Genomic DNA, 15,901 nt, shown 5'->3' on the forward strand with positions numbered 1-15,901 from the left:
TTCTGCTAAGAGATTTTTTAAATCCAAGGGCATAATGCACCCCTTGAGTTATGTTGAAACCCCTCAACAAAATTCAATTGTCGAGAGAAAGCATCAACACATTCTAAATGTGGCTAGAGCACTTAGATTCCAATCAAATATTCCTTTAGAATATTGGGGAGATTGTGTGCTCACAGCTGTTTACCTTATCAACAGGTTGCCCTCTTCTGTTCTTACAAATAAGACATCTTATGAAGTTTTTTTTGGACAGCTACCTTGTTTTTCACACCTTAGGGTGTTTGGATGCCTTTGTTATGCATCTACACTTGCACACAACAAGCACAAATTTTTACCTAGAGCCACTAAATGTGTGTTTCTAGGATATCCTTTTGGTGTTAAAGGTTATAAAGTAATGGATCTTGCTACACACTCAGTGTTCATATCAAGAGATGTACACTTCTATAAGTCCATTTTCCCTTTTCAATCTCATGTTCTTCCTTAGAATCTTGATCCTTTTGATTCTGACCCTTTGACAAATAAGCTTACTCCCTCAGAAACTATTCCTTCCTTTGTCACACATATCTCCTTAGATTATATTCCCTCACCTTCCTTTTATGATGAGAATCAACCTCTTCCCATTACTGTTGGTGATTCTGCAGCAGATACCACTGCTACTGCAAATTGTGTTCCTATAGATGATCTTAATTCTCAATCTCCTCTACTTGATTCCCCCATTGATCCACCTCTTCCAGTCAATACCATGTTTTCCACTCAACTTAGAAAATCCACTAGGGTCCATAAACTACCTTCTTTCTTGCAAGATTATTCCTGTTCTTTGCTCACCACTAAACCAACTTCAGGTAGTCCTTATGATATTGCACAGCACCTTTCTTATACATTAGCACTTCTCATCAAGCTTTTGCTCTTGCTGCGAGTGCTAAAGTTGAACCTAAGTTTTACCATCAGGCTATGCTTTCAAAGGCTTGGCAAGAAGCAATGGACGAGGAAATTTCTACTTTGGAGCTCAATCATACTTGGGATGTTTTTCCTTTACCCCCTAGTAAGGCTCCAATTGGGTGTAAATGGGTTTATAAGGAAAAAATATAACCCAGATGGTTTAGTGGAGAGGTACAAAGCCAGGTTAATGGCTAAAGGGTATACTCAATAAGAGGGATTGGATTACTCAGAAACCTTTTCTCCAGTTGCTAAATCAGTCTCAGTTAAGGTGTTGCTATGCATTGCTGATATCAAAGGTTGGCCTTTGCATCAGTTAGATGTCAACAATGCCTTCCTCCATGGTGACTTGGATGAGGAGGTGTATATGTCTTTACCTCAAGGATTTCATAGCAAGAGGGGCTACTCTACCAATGCTGCTACTATGCATCTTATATGCAGGTTAAGGAAGTCGCTTTATGGGTTGAAGCAAGCCAGTAGGTAGTGGCATGCCAAATTATCAACAACAATCACTAAGTTGGGATTTGTACAGTCCAAATCTAATTATGCTCTCTTTGTACACTCAAAAGGTTCTTATTTCACAGCTTTTTTAGTTTATGTTGATGACATATTGATCACTAGAAATGATTCACAGTGTGTAGCTGATTTAAAGAAGCTTTTGGATACTAAGTTTGGGATAAAAGACTTGGGAGCCTTGAAGTATTTCTTGGGATTAGAAGTGGCCAGAAATGAGAAGTGTACAAGTCTTAATCAAAGAAAGTATGCACTAGAAGTGCTGATAGATTCAAGAATGCTAGGTTACAAGCCCATGTGAACTCCTATGGAACAACATCTCAGGTTGTCTAAGGATGAGGGAGAGTTAATTGATGATCCTTCACAATATAGGAGGTTGATTGGAAGGTTGATGTACCTGACCTTGACTAGACCTGGCATTTGTTATGCAGTGAACAGGTTGAGTTAGTTCTTGAACAAGCCTAGGCAACCTCACATGATGGTAGCACTCAAGGTTTTGCAATACATTAAGTGTACTCCAGGGCAAGGTTTGTTTTTCTCAGAAAAGTCAGATTTCTAGTTGAAAGCATTTTGTGATGTAGATTGGGCTGGCTGTCCTGATACAAGAAAGTCATTGATAGGGTATTATGTATCTCTTGGGGATAATTTGATTTCTTGGAGATCTAAAAACAAAATATTGTATCAAGATCTTCAACTAAGGCTGAATACAAGTCAATGGCTTCAACTTGCTGTGAAATTACTTGGCTTTCTATTTGCATGAAGATTTTAGAATTGAGCATTCTAAAGCTACAGTTCTCCATTGTGATAACAATGGAACTTTACATATAGCTGCTAATCCTATGTTCCATGAGAAGACTAAACATATTGAAGTGGATTGCCACCTGATTAGAGAGAAGATACAGGTAGGTATGATCAAAACTTTTCATGTCAAGACTAATTTGAAATTGGCTAATGTATTCACTAAAGCACTTGGTATACCTGTCTTTATGGACCTAATAAGTAGGCTAGGCTTGATCAACATTTTCAGTACCAGCATTACTTATCCAAAGTCACTCCAAGACACAAAAGCTATTTCTACTGCAGAAGCAGCTCTAGTCTTGAGGGGGGGCTGTTAAGAAAAGACTCAAGATGCAATTGAATTGAAAAAGGGTAAAACTAAATTGAAGAAAGGAAGCAAGTGTGGTTTGAAGAAGACTATTGCACAAACAAAGCAATATGATCAAAGCAGAACCCTGAAAAGGCTTAAGATGTGGTTGAAGAAATTACTTGTAATCTTGAAGAGTTAAGCAAAAGCATGTGATCTACATGTGTGAGAAAGTAGTTAGTTAGTTAGTTAGGTTTAGAGTGACACTTGTCCTAATCTTATTGGAGGAGCGTTTTTAGGGAATTCAATTAGAGTTTGTTAGAGTTTTCCCGTGCTTTTTGTTCCTCTCTCTGATCTGTAACACTGCTAGTATGAATAGTGCTCAATGTGTGTAATTTAGTTAGTCTTTGTAATTCACAGAAATTCAGCAATAAAGTTTTCTCTTTCACTCAGAATTTTCTCTCTGTTTCTCTAGTTTTCTTGATCTTTCTGTGATTTGCTTTTCTTGATTTGAGGCTCTTGTTTAGCTTGTGATTTTAACACGTTAGCTATGGGAATTTGAATATTTTGTGAGTTAACTCATTCTATATATAGTTATTCCACAATTATTATTAGCTTGATGAATTTGATATTTTCAATTTAATCATTTATATCTATTTTCACTTTTATAAAAAGTTGACAATTTATTTGATGTTTATATCTAGGAAAAGTTTATCTCTAAACTAGTTTAGAAAAAAATTCCTCCAACCCACTACTTCTCAATTGATAAAACCATCCACAAGTATTTTTAGTCATATGACCTATTTAGTGACTGTTTGGAAATAATTTATATAACTGAAACTAAAAACTTTTTGCTGAAAGAACTGTAGATAAAACTTAAAAGGTAGCTGAAATATTGCAATGGAGCCCATGAATAGTACCAAAAAGTGCAATGGGACCTATGAATAGTAGCAAAAATAAGCTGAATAGTAAAAAAAAACTAGTTTTTTAAGCAATCCCAAATGCACAATTAATGAGTTATATGACTTATTTAAATAATAAATATAAATGGTATGGGTAGGGATGGAGCCAAAACTTTGAGTTAAGGGGGACAGCTTTACTATTAACTATGTGCAGTGGTTTCAACCTTTGAGTTTGACTTTGCTAATATTTAACTGTTGAGATTTTTTTTTTTTTTGGTGACGGTAAGAACAAAATTATTTTTGTTTAGAATTTTATAAAGGGCAGGGTTGTTTATTTTAAATAAAATTGGTTAATTGAGCCTTTTTTTTTTTTTTTTTAGTTTTACCATTGGTAATTTTTGTTGTTGAGCTATTATTTTTGGGCTTGTATATTTTGTTTTAGATTTTAGATCTATAAATTTTTTTATAGTCACTAAAATGAGGAAAATACTAGCGTTATAAATTTTTTTATAAATTATTAATGTAATAAGTGGTTACTAGTAAGTAAAAAAATGATATGAGTGGTGGGTCCATGTGCGAACCAATAAGAATTTGTTACCAAAACAGTTTCTAAAAATGTTGTAAAAAAGTTTATGAGTATAGCATTACTCTTAAAAGAATTAATGATATTGTTTAAGGGAAAAAAGATGTAATTTTATAGAACAAAATTGCTAAAATTTGTACATATATATATATAATTTTTTTTTTTTTAAATTTCTAGAGGTAGCTATGTCCCTAGGTATGAGTTAGAGGAGATTCCTCCAAATTAGGTTGTAAGAAAACTCTAATGTTAATTTACTCCAAGCAAATGAATTTTCACTTGAGAACTTTCTCTTTTTTGTCTATTTTTTGAATGAACATTAGATTAAAGTTTTTAATTAGTGGAGTACCTTGGTCCTTTTTTTTAATAGTAATTGGAATACTATGTTTTTTATCAGGAATGGATCAGATAACCAGCTGGTAGGAACAGTCCACCGTACAAACACAACTGGTACACGTACTAATTTCCCATTTGCTTATCACCTTTTCTTTTTAATTCACATTTTAATCCTATATCCAATTTATTAATCTACACCTGTGACGTTTTCTTTCGTGGGTTGTCCTGAAATAATACAAGATCCAAGGGCTCAGAAGTAAATAAGGATTTGGATCACAATACCGTATGACTTTTAAATAAATTAGTAAGTTGCCCGTGTAATGTACGGATAATTTTGTGATATTTTATATAAAATAGTTTTGAATAATATTGTACATAAATTTTTTTTTTTTTAAGTAAACTAAATTGGAGTAAAAAAACATATATATTTAGAGATATTAAAAATTGGTTCAGTAACTTCATTGCATATTTGTAGACTTCTTAAAGTGAGATTATTATTTTTTTAAATCATGAAACCAAAAATAAATGCAAAAGAATAACAAACCATGAAAATAAACTAATTTGTATTATGTTCACATATATTTCATACTATGAAATAAAAGTATACCCAACTCTTTAACTGTCTTCCACTCATCAATAGTGCGACATTAAAACATGGTGTGGGTAAGTGTGTATGCATGTGTTTTATAGATGATTTAAAATTAAACCATGGTAGAATATGACTTTACATTGCGAACCAAATATTCTCTCTACTTATGTACCTAAAACAAAAACTAACTAACCAAATTACCTAAACCCAAATCATATTTAAGCCCCTAATATAAAAAGAAAAAAATATTACTCATAGAGGTTTCGGTGTCTTAATAGTGGTGGGTGGCCAGTATAATGGAGGTGGTGACCCCTCAAATTCCTCTTTCTCTCTCTTTAAAATGTTTTGTTAGTTTCAGGTCTTTTATTTTGGTAATATAGTGAAATGGTGCCTTTTATTTAACAATCTACAACATTTTTTTGTCTATCTATCTCTCTCTAAAGTCTTATCTCGTTAGTTATTACTATTAGTCCTTACTTCTTCTTCTTCTTCTTTTTTTTAAATACTAAAACAGTGGATATGCTAAAAGACATGAAGAATAGTGAAAAGTGTAGTGCAAGCTTAGCAATTAATGAGATAATAGTAAAATAAGATAATGTGAACTTTTGGGTAATAATAATAAAATTATAAAAAAAAATTTAAAAAAAAAAAAAACTTAATGAAAGAGGTAAAAAAAGGCTAAATGCAAAATTAGAGTGCCACTTTGTAGGACCCTATGCACTCTCGTATGAGGTCTCTGAGAGAGACACATTTTGTAACAACTTTTATTCTACAATATTCCTCCAAAAAAGAAAAAAAAAATTTACTCATTCCTTGAACTGAATAATTATAATGGTGATGTGTGTGCAATTTATAATTATTGTTTCATTGCATATTTATAGCATTCTCAAGGTAAGATTAATTTTTTTTTTTTAAATCATGAAACCAAAAATAAATGCAAAAGAGTAACGGGACTATGAAAATCAAATAATTTGTGTTGTTGTTCACATATTAATACTATGAAATAAAAATATGTCCAACTCTCTCACTGTCTTCCACTCATTGATAGTGCGACATTAAAACATGGCGTGGGCAAGTGTGTATGCATGTGTCTTATAGATGATTTAAAACCATGGTAGAATATGGTTTTACATTACGTACCAAATATTCTCTCTACGTATATACCCAAAACAAAAACTATCCAACCAAATTACCCAAACCTAAATCATATTTAATCCCCTAAGTAAAATGAAAAAAAAAAAATATATATATATATATATATATATATTCATAGGGGTTTCAGCGTCTTGATGGTGGTGGGAGGCCAATATGACGAAGGCGGTGGCCCCTCAGATTTCTCTTTCTCTCTCCTTCAAATGTTTTGTCAGTCTCAGGTCTTTTATAGTGAAACAATGCATTTTAATTTAATAGTGAAACAATGCATTTTATTTAATAATCCACAACATTTTTGTGTCTCTCTATCTGTCTCCAAGGCCTTATCTGATTAGTTATTACTATTAGTCCTTAATTATTATTTTTTTATCTTTTTTTAAAATATTAAAATGGAGGGTATGCTAAAAGACATGAAAAAAAGATAAATGTGTGATGTAATCTTAGGCAATTAATAAGAGACTAATGAGATAACAGTAAAATAAATTAATGTAAACTTTTGGGTAACAATAAAAAAATAAAAATAAAAACTTAATGAAAGAGGTAAAAAAATGCTAAATACAAAATTAGAGCGTCACTTGGCAAGACCTTATGCACTCCCGCATGAGATCTCTGCTTATATAAATAAATAAATATATATATATATCTATATTGATTATTATTCCTTCACTACTCCTAATCGCTAATCAACATGAGTCTTAAAAAACTTTGTGATAGGACTTTATTATACGTACAAAATAAACATAGAATTTTTTTATCTTTATTTTTTTTAAATAAAGATATTGTTATTGTGTTCATCCTGATAAGAATTTAAGCATAGATCAAACTTTCATTATTTTTGACAATTTTTCTTTGATTCCTTTATAACTTATATATTGTGTTGGTTTAAATAAATTTTTTCTCAAGCTTTTAAAGGATGGACTTTAGATAAGATGTTCAACTTTTATACGCCAAGCATTAATTGTAAGTCTTGTACATGGAACAAATAGAGATAAGAAATTAAGAATATGGTCCATTTTGGTCGACTTTAGCTTGATTTGTCTAGACATCAATTTTCTCTCTTGCCAAAAGTCCGACTTATTTTAGGCGGAAGTTTCCTTGATTATTACTTGTATACAAAATTCCAGGATCATTAAATTGGAATAAGTCCCTTACTAACCTAACCAATTGGAATAGGATGAAATTTCTTCCCATCCACACTAAACGTTGTGTATACTCCAAATTTTTTCTACATCTCATAATGATACGGTGTTGATAAGTGTCATCCAAGTCCAACATGATTGAAAGTTGTAATTGAGACTATGGCCCAAAAGATTTACTATTTAATAATTTGCGAGAAAAATTAAACACTCATTTGATGTAATAGGAGACTGTGGAATTTGACACTGTATACAATGGGGTTAGTTCTTGATGTTGTGAAATTGCTATAACTACTAAAAACTCTAATTTGATTAGTTGGCAAGTCATGTCCTTTAATCGTGAAAAGTCTACAATGGAAAACTTTTATATTCCTACAATAAATGTTTTGGAGAGAAAATTGTTAGCCCCCTTATCCCATTGGGACCCCCCTATTTATACAAAGGAAAAAGGGTCCAATATTCCTAAGTGTGACTTATTTACATGGAAATTTTGTGCAACTGTGCCTAGATTTCTTTTAAAAATTTAATTATAATTTTAAACTCTAATCTCGTGATTTTTATATGATTTTTGTAGTTTGATTTTGATTCAGTAAAGACATATTACCCAAAAGAAACAAAGGTAGAGCTATTAAAGAAATCTATACTTTCAGATTAGCAATTACAGATGGCTAATGCTGCATTGTCATTTGTGGTTGTGGTATGAATAAGCAATATGTTGTTTGGGCGACTGATTGAGGCAAAGCAATTAACCATATTAAAAAGAATTAGCAACTTTTTCTTTCTCCTTTACCATTTGGGGTTTGTATATGCCTTTTTCTCATATGCTCAAGTAAAGTACCCATAAGGATTTCCCTTGATTATGATAAATAGATTAATTTTTTTTAAAAGAAGTTCTATATTTTTTAAATGAATATATATATATATATATATATATATATATATATATGTTGAGGGCCATATAGCTGAATTGGCACCTCCCCATACACAAAGTGTTTAGGGTTTAAGGAAGAAAATGTTCAAATTGCAGGAGTCAAGGAAAAAATGTTCAAGTTGCAGGGTTAGCAGTATATTGTAATTATTTCTAAATAAAAAAAAGATATAGAGATATATATTGTTTTCCTTGAGCTAAAGCAGTTGCGATGGAAGTGTGGAGTGGATGGGTTTTTTTTTTTTAGTCCTTGAATATTTTGGATTGTTTCAAATGAGCAATGGCTCCTCTTAGGCTCCTAAAATTTTTGGTTTATTGATTTTGCTATCTATAACTTTGATTCTTCTTTACCTAATAAAATTTGGAATTTTCTGTAAGTACATTGTTTTTCAAGAAAATGAATAGAAATCTCCCTTCATGTTCATACTCATGTTAATGTTCATATTTGTATCTTTTGCAATACTCAATAAGTTGTTTGCTCATTTTATGAATTATCAATTGTAGTTAAGAGAAAAAGTATAAACATAATACTATTCAATTAAACTAACGTGAAAAATTAAATCTATTAGATTAAAAAAAAGGGACAAGAAAATGAAAATTTTACAAAAAATTTCTTAAATAGAATTAAAATAATTTTTATTCAATATTGTTTATCAGGCAATCATGTACTAACTAGCAACATTCCAATCATTAGGTGCATAACGGGGTGATGAAATGGCTGTTCAGTTTATTTAAGAAATGTGATCTAGCTAATAGAAATTAAAAAAATACAATAACTTTCATGTGTAGTCATGAATTATATCTTTACGTATATCTTATGCATTTTACGAGTTTTATTTTATATAAATGTATTTCATAAAATTAACAAAATTTATCATAAAACCCTTCATTTTATTTTTTTTAAATCACTACATAAAAATGAAAGAAGTTTTTTTCCCAAAAAATGTTCTCTAGTCATAATATTTACCAAAACAAATCATGCACCGCACATGCCAATAACCATTCTATATATAAAATTAAAGCCAAAACTGAGAGAAAATCTAATGAAATTCTAAATTGGATTCCAATTGTTGTCTAATTTTGCGCTACGTGTCCAATTTAAGGTTTAAAAAAAAATAACGTTGATTCCAAACACCAATGGACTCACCATTCTAGATACATTGCATACTAACCTTTTTTTTCTTTTTTTATGAGATGGTTTTTTTTATGAGATAGTGGCTCCTAAAAAAGTGTCATATATGGGACTATGATTTCATGAAAAACATGTAATTTTAAATAGAGTGATGGTAGGTTGCTATACATACATACATACATACATATATATATAGCCAAAACTGAGAGAAAATTTAATTAAATTCTAAATTGGAGTCTAATTTTGCGCCACGTGTCTCATCTAATTTTTGAATTTGTGTGTCAAGTGAATTATTAGGTGCAAAAATCAAAAAGTCTAAATTCAATTAGAATTTAAATTGAATTTTAATTGGAGGTCAATTTTGCGCCATATATCTCATCTAATATTTTAATTTTTGTGGCAAGTGAATTATTTCATACAAAAACCAAAGAGTCTAAATCCAATTAGGTTTTAAATCATATATATATATATATATATATATATATATATGTATACATATATAGATATAGATATATAATTGTGATTGTTTTTAAATGTACATGTGCATATGCATTGGGTTACACACTACTTTTATTAAATGAATGTATCAATTTTTAAACACAAAATAGAAAACTAATTAGGAAATTGATTTATTACCTTGTTGACATGACATGGATTATATTCATTACCATGTTAGTTTACAAGATTTTTATAATATAATTGGTAATAACTTTAACTTCTTAAAAAAAAAAAAAATTGATAATGTAAAAAATTGACATTTGGCTTTTTTTTTTTTTTTTTAATTTCATTTTAAAATTAGGTAAATAGTATGTTTTTTAGATGATGTTCATGAGCACTTTAACTAAAAAATTCAAGACTTAAACCCCATTTGGTTGTTGAGAAAGCAGAGGAAAAGAAAAGAAAAGAAATTTTCAATTTCTACTAATAAAATGACATCTTATTTACTTATGGAGATGCAATTAATATATTTTCAAATATTTTATTTTATTTTCTAATTAAGGACATGTGATAATTCAAAGGATAGCTTAGATGGCATAAAAATATTATTTTGATATTAATGTTAGATACATCAATTCTTTTCATGTACCGCTTAATAATAAGGATTATTTTGACACAATACCAAAAGTTTAGAAACAAAATTGACACCTTTAAGTTGTTAAAAACCATTTTGATACATAGTACAAGTGTTAAAGAATAAAACGATAATTAAACATGTTTTTTACGTGTTTTTATTAAAGGCAAAATTCTATAAGGATGTGGTTTAAAACCCAAGTTTTACACCCTCCAATTCCAATATGCCACATCCTTTTATCATGTATTAAAGAATAAAAACAACCACACTCAATCAATTATAATACTCATTTGAAAATTCCACCAAATTGGGAGTTTATTAAGATGTTATTAATTGTGGTATGATATACTGGATTTTAAGTAAAAAATTGATGTGACATCTCTTATTGGATGGTGTAAAAAACTGATGTGGCATCCCATTCTTACCAAATTCAAACTCTTTTTATTAATATCCTCAAAAAAAAAAAAAAAAAAATTTATTAGTTGAATTTGGAAACTAATATCCTGTTTGGTTGTAAGGGAGATGAAAAGGAAAGAATTGAGGAAAAAGTAAGGGAAGGGAAAGGAAAGAAGAGAGAGTTGTACATAGAAGGATTGCATTAAACAATTTCATCAAAAGAAAGGTCTCCTTTGAAAAAATAATGGGACTGTATGAAGGATTGTGCTAGGAAAATTTCTAGAATACAAACTTTTCTCAAAATTATGGGTTGTGAGAAAAGTATGAAACTTCATCAAAAAAGAAAAAATATATGAAATATTGGTGAATCGGTAAAATTGTGTATTCTCACTTTTTAATAAAAAATTGTAAAGTGAAAACGCTTGGGACTATCACAACACATATTAATATAGAAAAACTAAATGAAAGAGGTAAAAAAAATGCTAAATGCAAAGTTAGAGCGCCACTTGGCAAAACCTCATACACTTCCGTTTGAAGTCTCTACTTAGATATATATTTTGCATTGAAGCCCATTATTTTTGTCAATAAATCTATATATACTTCTTTTCTTTTTTACCCTAAATTATGATGTCCATAACATAATTGTTTTTTATTTCTAATAAAATACCTTCCCCCTTTCAAAAAAAATAAAAATAAAATATAAAATACCTTCCCTTCCCTCCCACTAATTTTTGCAAGGGCGACATTGGTAAATTCAGTTTTTGTGTTTTTGGGCCCTGATTGGTTAATGTAGGAAGCTCAAATCATTTGCTTGGGCTCACTTTTCCGATTAACTTATGATGAGTGTAATATTAGGCTAAGCCCAAAACGTTTGGTCTGGATGTTGGTTACCTCTCTGGAGGACCTTATAATAGTTGAAGAGCGAAATCATAGCAAAAGGCTTCGATTTCCTTATCTGATTGATCCACATAATGGTGTGATTCCATTGTTTATGAATTTCCACGGATTTAGGAAATATATTTTTTCAAGGTGAATACAAGGGCCCCAGACAACTAGCAAACTAGCAAAGTTACTTTGGGGTGGAGCTTTGAAAACAAATTGAATTTCATTGTGGAGGGAAAAGTAGTGGGGAATTATTGTTTACATATTGGCCAGTTTGCATCATTCAAACAAAATCATTTTTTTGACTCTTGTTCTTCCTTTTTCCAATCTTATCATGGTGATCTTGAGCCCACAGCAAACCTTGCCACTTTGGATAAAATATGCATATGCTGCCTCTCCTTGATTTTTTCTTTTTTCTTTTTTTTCCTCCTTTTTATTGTTAAGTGGAAGGTATGGAGGACTCTTTGATCAGCAAGAATATATGAAAATATGACCCTAGGTGGAATAGAATTAGAAAAGAAGTAAGAAGTTTCCTTCCCAAATTCAAGTCCATGAGAATATAATTTTGTTGATTCCAATTGAGTTTGATGAGTGAACTAGGAAAACATTATTAATTTTCATTTTGTTTTCACAACTGGTAACATAACAAACTATGATCAAAGCAATGTCACTTTATATATATAGAGACATAAGTTATGTGCTCATTGGATATGTGCTCAATTATGTTATATTAATCATTCATTTTTCTTATCATTATTCAATGTGGGACTTCACTCACACATGTATACTTAACAATCTTTTACTCACGTGTGAGTCTCTGCCTCTTTGTGGACTTCAAGACTTCTCATTGGGCCATAAACAAGTCCTACTTGCTCCCCCTTACCTCATGGGCTTTTTCCTTCACTAGTGCCCCCATCCATGGGCCTTCACATGTCACCTCGCTCATCTTTTTATCCTCCATGTGAACCTCACACCTCACCATTGTGTAGAACCATTGGTAATAGTACTCATTTATTGGTCTTTTCCAAGATCGTTTGTGTGGGATTAATGAGCTTGCTCGTCCCTGCTCCATCTGCGAAAGGGACTTGCTCTGCTCCACTTGCAAAAGGACTTCAAGTACACACAACCCATTCCCACCCCAACTGCGAAAGGAACCTAGATAACCTTACCATATTTTCCCCACACCACCATGGGCTCTGATACCACTTGTTGGGGAGATAAACACTTTGGGGGGCTTCCTTAAATAATTAATATGACATATAAAGACACACTTTAACCCAAAAGGCCTAAGTCCAATGGATATGTGCTCAATTATGTTATATCAATCACTTATTCTTCTCGTTATTATTTAATGTAGAACTTCACTCACACATGTATACCCAACTAGTAATGCTACATCCAAAATATTTTTACAAAAATTTCACAGCATACTTGAGATTTTTATTGGTTCTAATCTAGGCCCTGTATTAGTATTTTTTTTTTTTTTTAATCTATCGCATAATAACAACCTATCACTTAAAATTTGTTGAGAAAATAATATTTATACTATTACTCGTATAGATCGTGATGCGGCTATACTTGTTGACAATGAAGGATTTGGTGAGATTGATTCTCATAATCTATGCGTTGACAATGTACATGTTTTAGAGAGAGCTTAGCGTCAACCAGGCTACACTGCCTTTACTTATTTACCGTAGGGATGGGACCTTGGAGAAATTCGTGAGGTTGTTATTTAAATACACTCAATGATCCGTGTAGAAAGCTTTTATCTTTGAAGAAGAAGACCTTTTCAGTGTTTCTTTCACCCTTTTCCCAATTTAATGATCATTAATTGAAAGGAAATGAGAAGCATCGTTTCGTTAGTGAGTTGTGTTAGTACTTTGGCTTAGTCAAGTCCCTTCTTTTAAGGAGACAAAGTTTTTGATAAAGTTTTAAGGATACGAAGTTGATCATAATATCTACATAAGATTACAAAGGTGCTCTGGCGTGTCCCACACCCATTAGAAAACCAAACACGCGCACATGCACATGCTCATCTACTAAGCCTTTGCAATGAATGTTGAAATAAAAAACGAAGATAAGGACTCCCAACAACAACAGTAAAAGACTTTAAAAGACCGTCTGTTACATGGGAGCAATTTTGTCAAAGAATGTCCTCAAAGCATTGGTTTATTAATTATTTTAAAAATATATTTACAAAAAAAAAAAAAAAATCAATTGATTTTTTTGAGTTTGATTTATCTCAAATACTTTTTTTAACTGAACATCTTCTTTTGTTTTAAATAACAATGGCAAGAGATAGTAGGTTTTAATCTCCACATTTTATTTAGTTAGTGAGTGATTTGATAATTTCTCATTAAAATAAAATGAGATTTTAGTTAAAAAAATACTGAAAGTAAGTCAAACATTTTTTTTTTTTTACAATTTTTTATATTTCCCATAATAATTTTATCAAAATTTTCCTAAAATGATCCACTAATAAATGTTTTAAGAGCACTTATTAACCAAAATTATTATTGATCGTCATGATCCTTCGTTAGCTACCATACCAATATGTCCATTTATTGCCTAGTTAGTCTGGAAATATCCTTCTTCTCGCTATTTTGGCAATGCAATTTTGCGTTCAGCGCATGATTTTAAAAATAATATTAAAGGATATCGTGTTTATTACTGTGAGGGGTGACAGTCCCCATCATGTATTGGGCCACTAGCCGAGGGCCCAATAAGGACAACACAGACTAGGCCTAACCCACGAGTCCACGAGTTGGCCCAAGGAGTTCCCTTAGATCCAAGTGCATTTGCCGAAGAGACCCTGTCAGAGAAGATAAACCGAGTCAGCATCCTCTATCTCAGATGGCGAGGCGTGCCAAGAATAGGGATGGCTCTACATTGATGCCTAGATGGTGAACCACTCTTACTTGAAAAAAAATAATTATTATATATAAATTTTTAAAAGTTTATAACCTTTTTACCTTTTAAAAATAAAAATTTGTAACCACCCTAAATATTTTAGGCCCAACATAATTAAACTTTGGACAAAGTCTGACAACAAACTTGATTGTAAATTAAGGTTACAACTCCACTTTTTTTAAAAAAAAAAATGAATATGAATTTTGACAAATCCACCATTAGAATGCATTTTTTTCTTATATCCTTCATGCTTACAAAATATCAATAAAATCAAAGATTAATAGTTATTGTGGGGGGTAAAAGACCAGGAGGTCCATGTCAATGTCTACATTGGGCCAGGGGCCAGTCCAAGGAAAAACTCCTCCTCGGCCATGGTAAGAACCCTCCTCGGCATGGATGTAGCTGAGAACTAAGGGGGCAACCTACTACTGGTAGTGACACTCCAGATCATTCCATGGAACAGAAAAAGTACTAAAGCAGAAAAGGACAATGGAGAAAATGGAAATGTTAGAGGGAAAAGCTATCATTATTGCATTCAGTGCTTTGTGCCTAACATAGCCATGCTTTTCTGTCTTTACAACCACTCCCAACAACTGGAGGGAAAGGCTGATGGGACAAGTACCTACCCTAGGAACCCCATTCAGGAGGAAGGAAACTACTATAAAAAGGGAGTAGAGAGAGACAAAAAGGGGGGCTGAAACCCCCCCCCCCAACACACCACCAGAGGCACCAAAAAAAACTTCTCGGACCGTGCCGAGGACCAATCCTCTCTGGTAAACCCAGTCCATCTCAGCTTGATCATGAAGAACACCGTGTTAACCGTTGTCCATACACTAAAACCTAACTTTTTTACCCACTCTTTACAAATTCATTGCACCGGGCTCATTGGTTTAAGGTCTCATACATCTTGGGCCTGAGCTGAAAAACGTGACCCTACAATTGGCGCCGTCTGTGGGAAGAGCTTGTGCGTCAGTAAATGCAACGGTTAATCACGGTGGGATCAAGCTCCTATCAGCAGGAGTCCCTCAAGAAGACTATTTTGGCGATGGTACAAGCTACACGAAAGCCTCCCCATTATTTCCAAGAACACACCGTCATTGTCGTAACTCAGCTTCCACTTAGGTCTACACTTCGAAGCGTTGATGACGTGGGAAGAATTGCTAAACGGAGCACAATTCTAGGGGCTTCTAACATCAAATGTGTGCCCTGCACATTTGTCAAGGGGCTAATTCTCGCGGGTCTGGTAGTCCAGTTCGCTGAATTCCCTTCGGAGAAAGAAACCGAGGGCCAAACCAGAATCTTTTGAAGCGGAACCTTAGCTATGTAGGGTCCCCAGACCTCCGGCTTTGAGGAAAT

The sequence above is a fragment of the Quercus lobata genome, chromosome 3, assembly GCF_001633185.2.
Source record: "Quercus lobata isolate SW786 chromosome 3, ValleyOak3.0 Primary Assembly, whole genome shotgun sequence".
In the NCBI taxonomy this organism is placed as follows: Eukaryota; Viridiplantae; Streptophyta; class Magnoliopsida; order Fagales; family Fagaceae; genus Quercus; species Quercus lobata.